Below are 19,045 nucleotides of genomic sequence, written 5' to 3' on the forward strand. Positions count from 1 at the left end.
GGTTAAACACAGAAAAGCCAACATAGCGCGATCTGTTTAAAAACTGTATTAAGTGGTTAAAAATATAACAATACACTCACAAGATGAATGCTATTTAAAAGCATTTAGATACGCAATGGATCTCGCCTCCGGTGTCTTGGTTGCAGTTTTTCCTTCCCTCTTCTCAGCGTGCGTCTCACTCCTGCGTTCCAGCAGGGCGGATGTGACATCAGTGAGACTTCGGGAGTTCCGGTTTGGCGGGCTGGCTGTGAATCACCTTCACTCTACGTGTTTCTTCCCTTAGGATTTCTTCAGGAGCCAGCGGCACAGCTGAGCATAAAAAGGCAGAAGGAGAAAATCCTCTTGGGGGGTGGAGCAGAGGTGCGGCCTCCACGGAGGCAGTGATAGGCTGGAAGTGAAAGCCAGGTGAAGGTGTTATGGGCTAATGGCCTGTTGCCACAGAGCTTGGGTACGTTGCGCAAGCGTCACGTGCATGCGCAACGTGCTGACGATGTGCGGCGTGACCTAGGGGAGGAGACAAGACCTGCGCTGTCAGGTGACATCAAGAGTCCGCGCATGTGCGCCGTGCAAGTCGTGGGAGAGGTGCCGGAAGAAGCAGCTCGACGTGTGCGCGGGGTTAGTGCGGGAGTGTGCGTGGAGCGGTGCCGTTATGGACACCTCACAAGGTGCAGCCAATCGGAGCATGGGAACTCCTCCCCATCAGCCAATAGAAAGAGGGGCTCGACCCTGGCTGACGACAGAGGAGTAGGCGTGCCCAGCAGACTCGAAAAGCCAGGTGCCTGGGAAATATCATTTTAGCCAAAAGGAGAGCAGACTCTATGGCTGCATCATCCTTGGCTAACTCATTGCCACCTGCAGGGCCGGCTCCACCAATTCTGGAAACTGCAAAAGGTGTCCCCACAGGGTGCCCTTTGTATTCTGGACCTAGCCATTCACCTTTTCCTCGCTCACCAAATGTTTTCACACCTCTGGACATACACTCCCTTTTGAACTATGGACCCTATGCAGACTTGGCACCTTAACTGGTTGCCCGGGCAAGCTGCATAGAGCCTTATAAGGAATGTATCAACCTAATAAAATCTATTTAATACATGGGGGACATTGGGGAGACTTATGACTGTACAGAACTTACTGTAGGACTGGGAGATCGAGGCTCAAAACTCAGGAGTCTGGGAGACGCTAGACAGCCCCGGTGTAATTCTACTTGCGTACTGGCAAATAGTACCTGAACGTCGGGTAGAATGAAGGTACCACTGGTTGCTCCAAACCCCGAACTCCTGCAAACAAAAAAATTGCATTCTTACCCAAATATCCCTCCTACAACTTACACACAGCAAATTTCATGAGTCTAGGGTAAAGGAAGCATGGCATGTGAAAAAGCAGGGGTCACTTTAAATTTACATGTACATATACCTGGCTCCTGGTTTATGGTGCTGGGTAGCTGCCAGGGACCCACGGGAGGGAAGGGCAACCAGAGGGCTTAACCTTTATTATGAAGCCCGGTTACCCTTGCCCGTCACAATCAGCATAATAAGCTGTCAGTGAGATAAAGGAGGACTCCTGATGAAGCACGTAGTGCGAAATGCGTAGAGGTCACGACAGGTCATCCTGCGTGTGTTTGCTGACGGGCTGAGACGGTGCCTGCAGGAAGCTCATGCAGTGTTTCCATGTCTGCGGTGCCGTGATCCGGATCTTCAAACGGTCACCGTGGACCCGCATTTTTGCTTCAGTGTGAGTAACCGTCTCCCCCGTCAGCTATTTGATAGTCCTCTATGGCGGTTTTTCCTTAAACCATCTTGGATTAATTTTTTATATTTACTGTTTACTTTTATTGTATTTTATGTGTTATACTGTTTAGGGATATAGGTATTTCAGGGTTCATATGTATGGTCACTGTAACCTAGCTGTGTAACAATTGTTACTGAGGTGGGGTTGGATCCCCTCAGTATTATTTGTGTATTTTTATTAATAAATGACAATTACTTAATCCAGGTAAAAGGCGGCCCATTTCAAAGGGGTCACTACTCCCTGTTGATACCTATGAAAAAAGAAAAGAAAAGAAACAAGCGCACACCTAGTGCATTAAAGTATAACAATATAGTTTATAGAACAATAAAAACAGTCAAATGCCCACTCACAAAGGTACACGGTTTAAAAGCAGGTATGAGATAGGCTCTCATAAGCCAGTACTGCCGTCCGATATCAGCAATGGTATCCTTCTCCTGTTTGTTCTCCACGTGGTTCGAACAACCTTAAGTGGCATCCCTCCGGTCGGGTGCCCCGCACAGGAAGTCCCTCCGGGAACCAGCACCTTCAGTTCCCTGCTTCTGATTAGTGCACCACCGGGGGAAAAGGAACCAAACTTCTTCTTAGCCTCACACAGCCTGCAGTGTCTCTCAAACAGCAGTGGTAATGTCCGTGGGAAAGTGACACCTCAGTCTTAGCCACGCCCTACGCGTTTCATCATCTATGATGACTTCATCAGGGGTACCCATTGGATGCCCCTCCATAGTATTTATAACAAGGAAATTTGCATATATTAATGAATCAATTAAGGAGTTGATTACAATGGTTTAACCAGTCTATTACATTAAACATCATTCAATAACAATCCCAATAGACTGATTATGAGGACCACACTAAATCTTTCAAAAAATATGATCAAATTCTTGCTTAAATAGCTCGTATTTTCACAAAATATTTGCTTAAATAGTTGGAAATTTCACAAATTATTGTTTGAAATTGTCAACCATAAGGATAATATACTAATTCATTAATACCAATGAGTGAGTAATTTTTGTTTAGAATTTAAGTCTGAATTAGGATTTAGTATTAAAATCTCTTTTTGTGATTAGTAGTTGGATTAGGTATAGGAACCAAATGAGAATTTGAAAAATTGTATATACATGATAAAATATTTTATATAGTAAAAAATGTTTTACACAGTAAAAAATATATATATACATAGAAATAATGTATCAAGAATTGGAGATTCTACCAAGTGTAGAGTTAATTAGCAAACCAATTTAAACCATAGATTTTACTTTAAAGACATGAATACCATCACACCAGTAGCAGATAACCTGATAATTGTTGATAGAATACCAATTGTTAGAATATTATGTGGATTATAATCCCACTTACCAATTAATAGTATATGTACCTGATGTTGTCCATTATTTAATTTTCAGGTATATGGATTACAGTTGGAGCCGTTGGTGCAGCAAAGGACGTTTTTAAGCAAGAACAGAAGAAATCTCAACATGAATCATATATTGTTGTGTGTATGTGTCATGTGTGTGTAGCATAAAGAAACATTAATAAGTCCTTGTGTGATTTTGATGAATCTAACTGTGTATGAACTAAATAAATATAACTAAATGTGAATATCTGTGATGTTAATTGTTTATGTGAATTTGCATATGTAATTGTATATTGTATAAAGTGACCCTCTACTGTGAATAAATGTTGTGTAGGTCGTAATAATAAAATATATGTATACATCATGTATTAAAACTATATGTGATTGGACTAAGTGTAGTGAGGACATTCGTGAACCAAAAACAGATACATCCGCAATGAAGTGTAGTCACTAAATAGATCAACCTCCAATGGGGCTATTAGATAGAAATAAATTTATATTCCCACAATTGGAGTGTTAGTAGTGTCTAAAGATAGCGGTATGGGAAGATGTATTTAAAGACCTGACAGATGACCAAAGTTCGGAGGGAATGCAATTAAGCATTCAACCCAGACCTCCGAAGGATCACCCTCTACGGGTGGTCACACTATGGTACTTACTGCTGCGGCACAGTTTATTCGAGCATTTGCCCGTTCTGTGCCGCAGCAGTAGCCTGGCGCGCGCCCGAGTGTGACGGGCGCGCGCCGAAGCAGCGGAAGAGCGCCCTCCGATCGGGGCGCTCTCCCTACCGCTGCCGGGTCCGCCGGGTCCCCCGGAACCCCCTGCCGCTGTCCCGCGATCGCGGGACACCAGGGCTCCCTCGGGGGGACGCGCGTGCAGGGGGCGCAGGCTCCCGAAGACGCGTGACCGCGCGTCTATGACGCGCGGCACGCCGAGGGGCGGCCACTAGCAAGCCGGGAAATCTCCCGGCTTGCGGATCTGGCCGCACTGCGATAAAGTGTGTCGCCAGTGTATGTCAATATGGTCATTGTGTCCCTTAGGGTATGTAGTGTCTACAATATACATCCAATATGTCTGCCTCATACATAATCTTTTAAAACGATCTCCTCCCATATACGAGGGGGGAATGTACTCAATGCCCATAACCCGTAGGGACTTTGGATCTTTTAGATGTTTAGTATAATAGTGGCGGGAGAGGCTGTGTGTTTGGCATCCATGGATAATATTTCTTCGGTGCTCCAAGAATATTGTACTTAGAGCTCTTGAAGTGCGGCCTACGTACTGTAAGCCGCACTCGCATGATATCAGATATACAACATACTCACTGAGACAGTTAATATAGTCTGTTATTTCATGCGAAGTGCCATTTGAATGTGATGTAAATTTATTTGTTTTAACCAGATGTTTACACGTAAGACACCTGCCTCTCCCACATCCAAAGTTTCCCCTTTCTCTGATGTTACCGGAAATGTCCAAGCTATTTGTATTTATGACTTTTGATGTTTTTAATTTGCTTGGAGCTATCATTGTTTTAATACTCCTAGCTTTTCTGAAAATCACAGGCGCATGTTTTGGCAATACAGATGACCGATTTCAGGATCGCTACACAAAATGTTCCAATGACAGTTCAGGATTTTTTTGATTTGTTTTGCAGATTGGTTATATTGCGTAATAAATTTTGGTGTGGACACTTTACTTTTGTCTTCATTAATAGCGTTGCAAGTTGTTTTTGATTTTGATTTTTCCAATAGTGCGTCACGATCTAAAAGACTAGCATCTAGGAATGCTTTATTAACAATAGTCATATCATAGCCTTTTCCCTTAAATTTTCATGACAGATCTTTACCTTGAGTAAGGAAATCAGTGTCCATCGAACAGTTGCGTCTTAACCTGTGGAATTGACTTTTAGGTACATTGTCCAACCAATTTTTATAAGGGTTGCTACCATATTGTAAGTAACTATTACTGCTGCGACACACTTTATTCGAGCAAATACCCAGTATGTACTTGGCAGATACCTGGAATGCGCCGCTCCTCATCTCAGACAAGCCCCGTTGCGTTTGCCTTCCCAGCCATGGTTCATGCCTGGCTGACGGGCGGCTGATCTGTTAAATGATAATGATTAGGATTTAATAGGCTGCAATGCTTCGCGTGTCTACCAGATGGCATAAATTCATGAATTGTAATGCAGTATATATATATATATATACTGTGCAGTATTGCAGCCAGCGGGAATAAAATGCTTCAATCCCTGCCTGGAAAATACCTCAATGCACTCGGGCAGAAAACAGTCACAAACCTCAATACACCCGAGTATACCCGAATTCGTGGGACTAGCCGAGCTCGAATAAAGTGTGTCGCCAGTGTAGTTGCTACAGTTTTAAAGTGTGTTCTTGTTTGAATTTTATGTTGAGTACCCACAAATAGCTCCAGATCTAAAAATACTATAGTATCAGGATGTATATTATATGTAAATTTCAGGCCCATCTGGTTATCATTGAAGGACTTCAGAATCTCCTCCAGGATTTCTCTCTCACCATCCCAAATTATAAGGATATCATCTATGAAACGGCCATAGAAAACCAAACCCGCCCCCAGTCTAGCATCCCCCCACACATGGATACACTCCCACAGTCCCATGTAGAGGTTAGCATAACTGGGAGCAAATTTGGCTCCCATAGCCGTTCCACAGATTTGTGTATTTTTTACTGTATAAAACATTTTTTACTATATAAAATATTTTATCATGTATATATACAATTTTTCAAATTCTCATTTGGTTCCTATACCTAATCCAACTACTAATCACAAAAAGAGATTGTTAATACTAAATCCTAATTCAGACTTAAATTCTAAACAAAAATTACTCACTCATTGGTATTAATGAATTAGTATATTATCCTTATGGTTGACAATTACTAACAATAATTTGTGAAATTTCCAACTATTTAAGCAAATATTTTGTGAAAATACGAGCTATTTAAGCAAGAATTTGATCATATTTTTTGAAAGATTTAGTGCGGTCCTCCTAATCAGTCTATTGGGATTATTATTGAATGATGTTTAATGTAATAGACTGGTTAAACCTTTGTAATCAACTCCTTAATTGATTCATGTAATTTTCCTTGTTATATACAATGCAAATTTCCTTGTTATAAATACTATGGAGGGGCATCCAATGGGTACCCCTGATGAAGTCATCATAGATGACGAAACGTGTAGGGCGTGGCTAAGACTGAGGTGTCACTTTCCCACTGACTTACCACTGCTGTTTGAGAGACACTGCAGGCTGTGTGAGGCTAAGAAGAAGTTTGGATCCTTTTCCCCCGGTGGTGCACTAATCAGAAGCAGGGAACTGAAGGTGCTGGTTCCCGGAGGGACTTCCTGTGCGGGGCACCCGACTGGAGGGACGCCACTTCCGGTTGTTCGAACCACGTGGAGAACAAACAGAAGAAGATAACATTGCTGATATCGGACGGCAGTACTTGCTTATGAGAGCCTATCTCATACCTGCTTTTAAACCGTGTACCTTTGTGAGTGGGCATTTGACTGTTTTTATTGTTCTATAAACTATATTGTTATACTTTAATGCACTAGGTGTGCGCCTGTTTCTTTTCTTTTCTTTTTTCATATATATATATATATATAGATATATATATATATATATATCTATATATATATATATATATGCACTGTGCCGTGTATTTGTGTCAATGATGTAGCACTGGGCTCTGTCTGTGTTTCATGTTCTGTCTCTGGTTTTAAATATCAACTTCAAAACTAGAAAGGTCGGGTTTAATCCATATAAAATTTGTCAATCCCAATCCAGCAATGTGCCAGCGCCGGCAACAGCGCCAGCACCGGCACCAGCACTGGCTTACAATAACGGTCCGACCTTCAGTTAAAACCTGGTGAACGGCAATTCTTGCTACCTGTCCCCGCCGGAATACCTACAAAACTTCCAGCCTGAGCTTGATTTCCAACCAGACTACATGTACCTGTACCAGCATGGTTACCAACATGATTATCAGCTCTATCTGCTGTCAAAAGCAGGTGTAGCAGGCCAACTGTTACCTGACAACTATAATGCAGACTATAGGACTGACAGTGGCTCATCTCCACCCGTTTGTCAAAGTTTATAATGAAGGAACTGTAAATATAATGTTCTACACTATACAGTACAGTGTGTTTAAAACAAATATTCTTTTATTAAAAAACAATATGTGCATCAATACAATATGCACATAGACAAGTGATTAGTGATCGGTCCGTTCTCCTGTAATCAATCGCTTTGCTCATGGTTACTGTACTTAATTCAATTCTTGCACAGCATTAATGAAAATGTAGTCCTGCAATATAATTGACTGAGCAGTTACTACAAGGGCAAGAGCAGAAGTTTGTTCTCATCGTACAGAACTTATTTATTTAAAAAAAATGTAGGATATTGCTTGAACTGCGCTTTAATTCCCAATGACACTATAGTAGTGTACAGTATGCTTGCGATACAGTATCAATGCTTGTACTCATGCAGCATGTGCAATACCAGATATAATAGCATAATTTTTTTCCCCAGAAAATAAACTTTGACATCAAGTGGCAAAAGATAAGGAGGAATTTCGATGGAACTCTAATATCGCTTTTTTTTAAACGTTGCTTGAGCACTGTGAATCTGATTTAAAAATCCAATTAGGCAAAAATTTAACATGACAGCGTTATTTTATTTATTAGGAGAGAATAATTGTGAACTTTATACAAAACTTTATACAGCATGATGCTACGTTTTCAATATTCAATACTTTTTTTACATTGTTATCATCACTACTGTTTGAAGCTGCATTTTGCAGTATAATTACAGTAGAATTGCATGTGTAATTAATTCTGCTAAGAAACCCCAAAAATAAAAATGTATAACTTTTATTCTATATTTATTATTTATTATTCAATACTTTCAACTTTTGCTAGGATTGCTCTTCGTTTCATACTATTTCTGTGAGTGGATTCAAGAACGCACACACATTAGACAAAGACTAAAGACTAATTTAGTTGCGAAAGGCAATCGAGTCGTTATCCTTAACTCCCCTGGGCTATAGGAGATTCCTTAAATAATTTGCCATTCTTACAGTACAATCACTTGCTTTTTAATTCTACTGTAATGTATAATCTACTGTATGATGTTGCATACTGTAATTTTTATTTGGGGTTTGGGGGGTTCAAATTATTCTAATGAACAACTGATTCTGATGAACTGTTAAAAATATTTATTTGAACTAATTATCCTGCACACACACCCGGACTGACAAAGTGATAGTAGTAGCACATTCCCCCCGCCCCCCCACACACAAAGCCTAACAAAGATAAGCGAATTCAACTGCTTATCGACACCTCCCCCAGAGCTATTTATTATGTTTCAGGCTTTGATGAACTATGCAGAGTCTTGAGGGCGGTTTCACACACACATGCACACGTGTGATAAGTCCTTCTTGGGGATTTGGCGAGAATTACTTCACATTCAGGCGCTCATGCAGTAAACGGCAAAAAGGCACTCTCGGCAGGGGTTTGAAATCGCCATGTTTTTTGCGTGTTGCCCTCACGGTATTCAGGAAGGCCCGAATCCCTGCAAGAGCAACATTTCAAAACATGGCGATATGCCAGTGGCGAGACGCTCTGCCTGCCAAGATGGGCTCCACTGCCGAGATCTGTCTGCAGCAGAGAGTGATTCGCCTCTCTCTGCGCAAATCTCGGCAGAAAAAAAATATTTTTTTATAACATTTTTATTCAGAGTCTAGATGTGTAGGGGGTCTCCGGAGCTGAAACTCGTTGGTTTCAGGTCCGGGGCCCCCTGCTTCCCAAGATACAGGCCCCGTTATGGGGTGCCGGTATCTCTCTGCATTTAAATGTTCCGATCACGTGACCGTGTGATATAAACAAAGCAGAGGGATAATGGCACTTGCTAACGGGGCCTGTATCTCGGGAAGCATGGGGTCCCCGGGCCTCAAATCAACACGGTTCTGCTCCAGAGAACCCCTGCACATCTACACTAGTGACAAAACACTAGTATCAATAAACAATAATTCATTACCGTAGCGGCTATCCGCTATTGTAATGAAGCAGCTTTAATGTATTTTTAATAATAGTGTTCGGGAGCAGGGGGTCTCCTGAGCTGAACTGCATTGATTTCAGCCTCAGGGACCCCCCGCTTCCCAAGTTACAGGCCCCGGTATGGGGCATCGGGTGCCAGTGTTGCCACCAACTTTATTGCGTCCACGTCGTGTGACGTGTGACATGTAAACAATGTGATACCGGCACTCAATGCTCCATACCGGGGCCTGTAACTCGGGAAGTAGGGGGTCCCTGAGCCAGAAATCAATGCGGTTCAGCTCAGGAGACCCCCTGCTCCCACACACTATTATTAAAGATACATGAAAGCAGCTTCATTACCTTAGCGGCTATTCGCTAAGGCAATGAAGGGGTTAAGGCACAATAGCATGTTTATTGGGGACAATTGCCCCCAATAAACATTGCAATATACAACATACACACCCCCTGTGCCACCAACAACCCCTATACCCCCCTAACATACATAACCTAGCTTAATTTTTGGGGTTGCACAGGAATGATACTATAGGTCGGCGGTGGCCCTAGGGTTGTCCCGCAGGTGTCTGGGGGTCCCAGCTTGCCTGCAGTACCAATTCTGTGCCCCCAAAAAATAATTACAAATGACATCAATACTTTTAATTAAATACAAACCCCCACTCCGCCCCCTAACACATACAGTATAGTACAGTAATGGGCAACATTACTATTATCCACATATGGATAATAGTGCATTTGCCAATTTCAAATATATTGAGCAGAATAAATAAAGTAAATACATCTTGCACTCACCCTTGCCAATCTGCCACGATGAAGGCCGTCCTCATCCTCATCACCGTCCATGTCCACATCCAGTGCTGCAAAACATACACAAGAATAAAAAGAGCCAATTTAATGTCCCCTAACCCCTAAATCACCTTAGCGGTTATTAACCGCTATAGTAATTAAGGGATTAACCCACCTCACCCACTACCCACCGGGGAATGCTCAAACACACTCCCCCACTACCCACCCGGGAGGCCTACCCACCCACCCTTGGGGACAATACCCCCTTCACCTACCCCCACTACCCACAATAAAAACAATACAGAGAACAGCCCCACAGTAAACATTCATATATTTAATAAACAATACATAACCCATCCACCCCCTGAGATATAAAGTCTGCTACTGTACATCTGTATCATCACTGTAAAATGCCATTACTGTCGCTATAAATAGGAAACAGGGCACAATTAAAATTCAAAGTAGATTAAACAAATGATAGCTTTCCAATTGACATAACTTACATGTTTGATTAATTTCTATGAGAGTTGAAAAAAGCTTAATTTATAAAAAAAAAAGTGTTGGAATTATGATACACTCCACATTTATATGCTAATTGAATTATTTGTGGGATTCAGTTAGCATGAATAGTTCTCTAAACATATGTCTTGGTTGTGAAATCATTGCTCATAAGCTACAGTATGTGCTTTTTTCAATTTGTATGCATGATACTAAGAATTTAGTCATATCAATTATATCGTCCAGCGGTAAATTATTGTATCGATGATAAACAATCATTGGCATTCTCATATATTAAAATAGAACAATTTTAAAGCAATCAATTATGTTACATTTCATTATTACCATCACCACAAACTATTAGTGCAATCAGTTAACCTTTAGATGCAATTCCATCAAAATGATTCAGAAAAAACAAAAAAAATCAAGTCACTATTAAATTTATTCACATTTTATTCCTTCCTTGTAAAAATTATGTGATATTAAACTAGACATGAAACAGTTACATTATTAATCTCTACTGTACCTCAGCTATTATTATTTTTAATCACAAATACTGTATACTAAATGTACAAGCAGATAAGACTGGATTTTACAGCGTAATATAAAATGCACAAATCACTATAGAATGTATACAATAACGTGTTGAACTGTGACATAAGTAAAATACATATTTGTTTAAAGAATAAAGTATTACCATTTGTACCTAACTGTGTTTAGGAAAAATCAACAGTATCATATTCTAAAAATCCCATAAACAGCTAAATAGTTGGGCTTTTATAACACTCACTGTGGATTTCCCCTTTTAGGGTAGTAATTAACAACTTTTTATTAGATGAGTATATTTGCCAATGTATACTGTGCTGTATGTATACAAATTGACCTATAAGCAATTGATTGCAATCTTTTGTACAGAAAGGGTATAATAATTTCTTGGTTGAGAGAGCATTAAAGGAAATGATATAAGTGGATAGAGTAACATTGCTAGTGGATGTAAAGAAACGACTGGAGGAATTTTTTTTAACAACAATAACCCTTTGTTTGTTAAATGTCATAATCCTGTGCATTATCAAATCCAAAAAGCACTTAATAAACACTGGAAGGAGGACCTGTAAAAAATATTTTAAGCCCTAGTTTACTGAAAGATACTGTAATTATGAAAGAAAATAATTGGCTACCCAGAAAAACCTGGGGAAATTTTAGGTCTAATAAAATGTTTAAATATATGGATCAGCAAAATATATTCAGGTAAGGTTAATAACCTTATAAACTGTAAATCTAAATTTATAGTGTATAGGATTACTTGTGCATGCGGTTTAGGATACATACTGTAGTGAAAACATATTAAGTACTAGAATTAAAGAACGTGACCTGACACATTTTAGCTTTATGGGTCTAGAACAAGTGGAAATTGGGAAAAGAGGTTGAGACAGAAACAGACTGTTGCTACAAAGAGAACAGGCATGGATCTATGATCGTCACGTAAAAACACCCTTTGGTTTGAATGAACAAACACTGTGGATGTTGTCCTTTTTCTAATTCTTAAAATGTATTGTTATAAACTATTGTAAATAAAACGTATATGTAATAAGGATGCTAGCATAATCATATGATATAATATAGTAACAAAACTCCAATCACATTCACTGAGGAATTACAGTTCACTGGTTTACTACTACAGTATATGATCCTACTATGGATATATTACTCTAAGTTGTTATTTGTGATGCTTATTATACAGTATGGCGAGATTCAGAGAATGGGTTAGCAGCAAGGGACAGCATCAGTATCTTACCATTATATCTGTGGAGATACAATTTCATGATTATTTCTGTTTTAATACTTATGTGCTATTCATTGATATGTTACTATGTAGGTAATTATTCTATCCCTCCATTTATCCAGTCCTGTCTTTATGTTTTTGCTGGTATGCTTCATTTCCGATGAAGAGATGATTGATGATCTAATACAGTGGTGGGTTTATATTACTATATTACTTGTGCATCGTTGGAAAATTTCTGGGGGTTGTGAAAACGTTTGAGGATTAACTCTCCAGTGATACCTGCTTCTGAATGGGACCCCACAGCGTTAATCTCACCGAAACTACAGATAATAACTTTTATTACAGCAGCAGCATTTTGTCTCTTTCTATGGGGCCTATTCTGTAAGATTTCATAAAAAAAAATCTCAAGGCCATTTAAATTGCTTGTTTTTTGAGCAGTGCTATCACGGTATTCAGAAACCCTCGATTACCTATGATAGCAAAATTCCAAAAAACGGGCAAGTAGTCAGTGGCATGATGATTGCCTCTCTGAAAAGGCCTTATCCGGCAATTTCTTTAAGGTGCATGGAGAGCTGCTCAGAGAGAGTCGCCTGTCCCTGCGCAAATCTCGCCCGAAATGAATGTATTTTAATAAAAATTGTAATACTAGTTTAGATGAGAAGGGGTTCTCCGGAGCAGAATCGTATTGATTTCAGGTTGTCACGCTGTGCTCACTACAAAGAAGATTAGACCCTCGGTACTGAGGTGGGAATAGAGATAACACCACCGACAGGCACGGGGTTGCGGTCTGGAGTGCGGATAGTTGATCTCGCCGGGTCTGGAGTGGAGAGGGTAGAGACGTCGTAATACTTGCCAAGTTGAGGGTAGGAGAAGTCCGGAACGTAGAAGGTACTAGTCATTGAGGTCTGTACTGGAGAAGGTAGAATGGTCGAGGTCCTAGAGCCGAGTTCAGGGTAGGAGAGTTGCGGAGGGTCGAGGATAACCAAGGTCAGTTTTCGAGAAAAGCGGTTGTCCAAAAGCAAGCCGGGGTCGGTACACGGAAGATCAAACGTGACAAGTCAGGATAACTGGGAGACAGGACGGGTAAGCACAGGAACAGGAAGCTTATGCACAGCCGAAGTGCCAGTGGCACAGATGAGCCTAACTAGGTGAAGCAGTCCAATCCAAAGAGGAGGCGGAACCGGGGAGTGCCAGCACGGAGCCTGCAATAGGCTAAAGTAAGTAAGCCAGGTGGAGGTGTTTGGGAGCAATGAGGCTCTGTTGCCACAGCAGAAGTCGCACGCCACAATCTGGAGGCGGGGTCTCCTGCTGCGGCATTAGCATGCGTGCGCCGCGTGAGGGCGCCACCTGGTGGGAGGAAGAGCCGCGCATACGTGCGGGGGAAGCGGGAGCACACGTGAGACTGCGCGAGTCCAGGGTTTCGGCAGCAGACACCGGAGCAGGTAGGGGAGCCATGCGCCTACGTGTGGTAGTGTGCGGCACCTGTCTCCTGACAGTATCCCTCCACCCCCCCTTCAGGAGAGACCTCCGGGCGACTCCGGTAAGGGGAAACTTCCGATGGAACCTTTTGAGGAGATCAGGAGCATGGATATGATAGTGAGGGATCCAGGATCGTTCCTCAGGTCCGTATCCCTTCCAGTGAACCAAGTATTGTAGAGTTTTCCTAGAAATTCTTGAGTAAAGATTAGTCTGGATCTCGTACTCTTGTTGACCCTGTACGAGTCGAGGGGATGGAGGAGAGGTAGAAGGATCTGGAAAACGAGTACTCTGAAAGGCAGGTTTTAGGAGTGAGACGTGGAAGACGGATGGAATCTTCATGGCGGGTGGAAGTTGTAGGCGGAATGCCACAAGGTTGATCTTTTCTAGAATGGGATAAGGACCAAGGTATCTAGGTGCTAACTTGAGAGTGGGTACTTTGAGTCGAATGTTCTTTGACGAAAGCCATACCCTGTCTCCTGGTTTGAACTGTGGAGTCCCGCGATGATGGCGATCGGCTTGGAATTTCTGTCTAGAGATGGCAGTCTGAAGGTTCTCCTGGATTTTTTCCATGATTCTTGTAAAGACAGGATCTGTTAGTCTGCGGCTGGAACGCCGGAGGGTGTAGAGTTGATAGGGAGTCAGGATGGATGGAAACCAAAGTTGACGAAAAAAGGTGAATTTTGAGTTGATTCATTCCGTAGGGAGTTGTGGGCGAATTCAGCACAAGGGAGAAGGTCCACCCAATCATCCTCTGTATCCAAGATAAAACAGCGCAAGTACTGCTCCAGAGTTTGGTTGGTTCTCTCCGTCTGAACATTGGTCTGTGGGTGGTACCCAGAAGAAAAATGTAGAGAGATGCCTACCCTTTGGGAAAAAGCATGCCAGAATTTGGCAATAAATTGGGGACCCCGATCGGACACGATGGTTAATGGAACTCCATGAAGGCGAAAGACCTCTTTGACGAAAATATCAGTTAGGTAAACCTTTGAGAGGAACAAAATGTGTCTGCTTTGAAAAACGGTCGATGATCACAAGAATGGTATTCATACCCTTGGAGATGGGTAATTCGACAATAAAGTCCATGGCCAAGTGGTTCCAGGGGCGGGGACAGGAAGGGAGTGTAGAAATCCTTGGGGCTTGTTGTGGGGAGTTTTGTTGCGGGAGCAAGTCAGATATACTTTGACGAACTCTTTCACGTCTGAATTGATCCTGGGCCACCAGAAGGTTCAAGTGATAAGGTCGGATGTTCTCTTGGAGCCTGGGTGTCCGGCGGATTTGGCAGAATGGCCCCATTCCAGAATATTTTTGAGAAAGCAAGGTGCAGTGAAGAGACGACCGTCGGGACCTCTAGACCCTCCGGGATGTTGGCCTGATCTGCGAGAATCTTATTCAACACGTCAAAGGTGTTAGCTGCAAGAATATATTTGGCTGGAAGAATGGTCTCCAATTTGACTTCAGGTTTATCCTAACAATGAACTGGCGGGAAAGGGCGTCAGCCTTCAGATTTTTTGATCCTGGTATGAACGAAATTATATAGTTAAAGCTGGGGAAAAAAAGTGACCATCGGGCTTGACGAGCTCCTAGACTCTGGGCAGTCTCAATATATAGAAGGTTTTTATGGTCTGTAAGGATGGAATTTGGAGTCTCCGTACCCTCAAGCAAGTGTCTCCACTCCTCCAGAGTGAGCTTGATGGCTGGTAACTCACGGTTACCGACGCCATAGTTGGGCCACGGAAAATTTCTTGGAAAAGAATGCGCAGGGGTGAAGTCTGGCCTGGGGAGACTTCCTCTGGGATAGGATGGCTCCGGCTCCAATGTCTGAGGCGTCCACTTCTAGGGTAAATGGAAGACTGGTGTCTGGATGAGTAAGGATGGGTGCTGAGACGAAGGCCTCCTTAAGGTGTTTGAAGGACCGAGTGGCAATAATGGGAGCCACAATGGATGAGAAGTTCCTGATAAATCTCCTGTAGTAGTTGGCAAAGCCCAGGAATCTTTGAATGGCTTCAAGGGAAATAGGAAGTGGCCAATCCAAGACCGCTTTAAGTTTGGCGGGGTCCATGGAAAAACCAAAGTCCGAAACTATGTAACCTAGGAATGCTGTGGAGGTTCGGTGAAATTGGCATTTCTCCAATTTGGCATACAAGTGGTTCTCGCGGAGGCGTACTTGTACCTGCTTGACATGGTTGATGTGCTCTGACAGCGATTTCGAAAAAAATAGAATATCGTCAAGATACACGATAAGGAAGTGGTTGAGAAGGTCTCTGAAAATCTCATTCATGAAATCTTGAAAAACCGCTGGAGCAACGCAGAGGCCGAACGGCATGACCAGGTACTCATAGTGGCCGTCTCGTGTGTCTCGTCTCGTGTGTTAAATGCTGTTTTCCACTCGCCCTGACGGATCCTCACAAAGTTATAGGCGCCCCGTAGATATAGTTTTGTGAATATCGTAGCTCCTTGTAGGCGGTCGATAAGTTCAGAGATTAATGGCAGTGGATATCGATTCTTGAGGGTAATTTTGTTCAAGCCTCTGTAGTCGATGCATGGGTGGAGGGTACCGTCTTTTTTCTTTACAAAAAGAATCCCGCTCAGGCAGGGGAAGAAGACTTGTGTATAAACCCCCTGTATCTCCTGTATGTAGTCTGTCATGGCTCTGGTCTCCGGGAGTGAAAGTGGGTAGGATTTCCCTCTGAGAAGGACGGAACCAGGCAGTAGGTCGATGGGACAGTCAAAGGGTCGATGTGGGGGTAGTACCTCGGATTTGGCTTTGTCAAAGACATCACAGAAATTCAGGTAGACTTCAGGTAAGGTGGACTGCTCCTCTACGGGTGTCTTCAAACTGCAAATTTGTTGCACAGGAGGAGCACAAGACGTGGCACACGGGGTGTTCCAAGTGATGCATCTCTCGTCAGTCCAGTTGATGAGAGGATTATGGCGTTGAAGCCACGGAAGCCCCAGGATAACCTCTATGGGGGCGTGTGGATGACGTCAAGGGAAATCCTCTCTATGTGGGTGCCGTCAACCAAGAGAGACAGTTCAATGGTCTGAAGAACAATGAAAGCCGGTTGGAGTGGCCGACCGTCGATAGCCTCTAACCCCATGGGGTTCTTCCTTTTGATGAGGGGGATGTTGTTCTTCTTGTTGAATTCTTGGTCTATAAAGTTGCCTCAGGACCCGGAGTCGATGAAGGCCAAGGCTGGGATGCAAGAGGTCTCGGTACTAAGGGAAATGGGAATCAAGAACCTACTTGGGAGGATTTTTTTCTTTTTTTATGGGGGAGAGAGAGAGTGTTCCCAATGAAACTCCCCTGGGTCTCATTTGGAGCTGACATTTCCCGACTTGAGAAAACAGCGAAGGGCCTTGTGACCGGGATTGCCGCAGTAAAGGCAGAGTCCGGAGGAACGACGGCGCTGCTTCTCAGAAGGAGATAACTTATTGCCTCCTAGTTGCATGGGTTCCGGAGCATCAAAGGTAAGGGGTTCTGGAGAGGAAAGAAGGGAGAAAAGGGGTACAAGCCCTGCAAACAATTTGAACTGGAGGCGGGTTAAAAAAGCAATAAAACTTAATTTAGGCATAACACCTAAGAAAAAACACTATCAGCACAATCCTATGACGGGTAAGGGATTGTGATCTGCTAGGGGAGTGCCATATACCAGCATTGTTATTGTGCCCTTATTGGTTCCCCCCTCCTCCATCACCCATGTATACTGCCACCTGACTTGATTAGCATAATTCTGGGGCCACTATACAGTTTTATATGGACTATTATCTATCCGTTTCATTTTTGTCTGAATTCATTATACCCACGCTGATTACACCACATGGAGGAGTTTGGTCCCATTCATCACATCCATGTCACCGTCCTGCTCCGGCGTCGGGGAAACAGGGGCATTAGCACCGAGCAAATAATGTATGCCCGCAATGTCAGCCTCTATCTTCTCCATCCGTTGATCCATCCGTTGCTCCATTTGTAGCATCCGTTGATCCATCCCTTGCTCCATTTGTAGCATCCGTTGCTCCACATTTAACATGGTCTCCAGAAGCAGATCTATCTTTGCCAGCACAATAGAATTCCCGGGGAGATCCACACTTATCCCATTCAGCATCCGGTCCAACGAGCTGCTTCTTGTGCATGGCGTCTGGACATCTGGGGGGATGGGTGCAATGGAGGATGAGATGGGGGTTCCATGGAGAGAAGCGGCATCGATGGAGAGTGGAGGACGTGACCTGTGGATACCCGGTAGAGGAGAAGCGGCAGTGTCATCGAAGAGCGATGGAGAAGGTGACCTTTGGATATCCGGGCGAGAAGCAGAGTCATCTAAGCGCAAAGGAGAAAGTGACCCGTGGATTTCAGAGGCGGCAGCGTCGTCAGATGGAACCAGAGAAGATGGGGGTGGAGAAGACGGGATGAAGATTTCCGGGACAGCTAAAGCAGAGTCGTCGAAGCATATGGGAAGTGGTCTGCGGGTCCGATGGGTTGGCTGCCATTCGTTTTGCGTAGAGAGCGTATTACCGTATATCTTCTTCACATAATGAGGCTTACGTCTAAGAAAACCCTTAGCCTTTGGGGGTCAGCAGAAGGTTTTCTTTATTGGCCTTAGCCTGTCGCTTTGCCCTTGGCGTGGAAACGGCTCCTGCTTTTCGCTTTTTCAGCATGAGAGGCACGGCAGAGGTGAGTGGGTTCTTGGGTCCATAGAACCGGGGATGCTCCATGGAAGCAGGTGGCACAATGCAGTACAGTTTCTGGACAAGGGCAAGTTCAGATAAAGATCATGGAGTGGTGGGCTATGCAAAGTGTGTGACCTTTTATGCATGGCGGCCAGGTACAGGTGTTGAAAGTGGGCGTACTCTAATGTGAGTCATTACCGTATAAATACACCATTCATTTTGTGTATTGACTGCACATTGAATACACATCGACTAAACATCGAATATACATTCTTGTGTTTGTATTTCTTTCCACGCGCAGCAATGCCTGTTAAAAAGAGTTCAAAGGATCTCAGCATGCGAATTAAGGAGATGTACAGGAGCGGACACCGAATTGCAGCTATCCAACGCTGGTAAGCTACTTCTGACCTCGTTGTGCCATTAACCACCGTGAGCTATCATGCACAAGGAAAAAACAGAGACCGGAAAAAGGCACCAAGGGTAACAAACGCGTAAGTATATTTATAAAACTTAACAAACAAAAAAATATAGAAAACTGTACTGTACATCTACAGTACAGTTCTGTATCTACTGTAATACTGTTGTTATTTCTGTTGAAT

This window comes from Ascaphus truei, chromosome 1 (assembly GCF_040206685.1).
Source record: "Ascaphus truei isolate aAscTru1 chromosome 1, aAscTru1.hap1, whole genome shotgun sequence".
NCBI classification, from domain to species: Eukaryota; Metazoa; Chordata; class Amphibia; order Anura; family Ascaphidae; genus Ascaphus; species Ascaphus truei.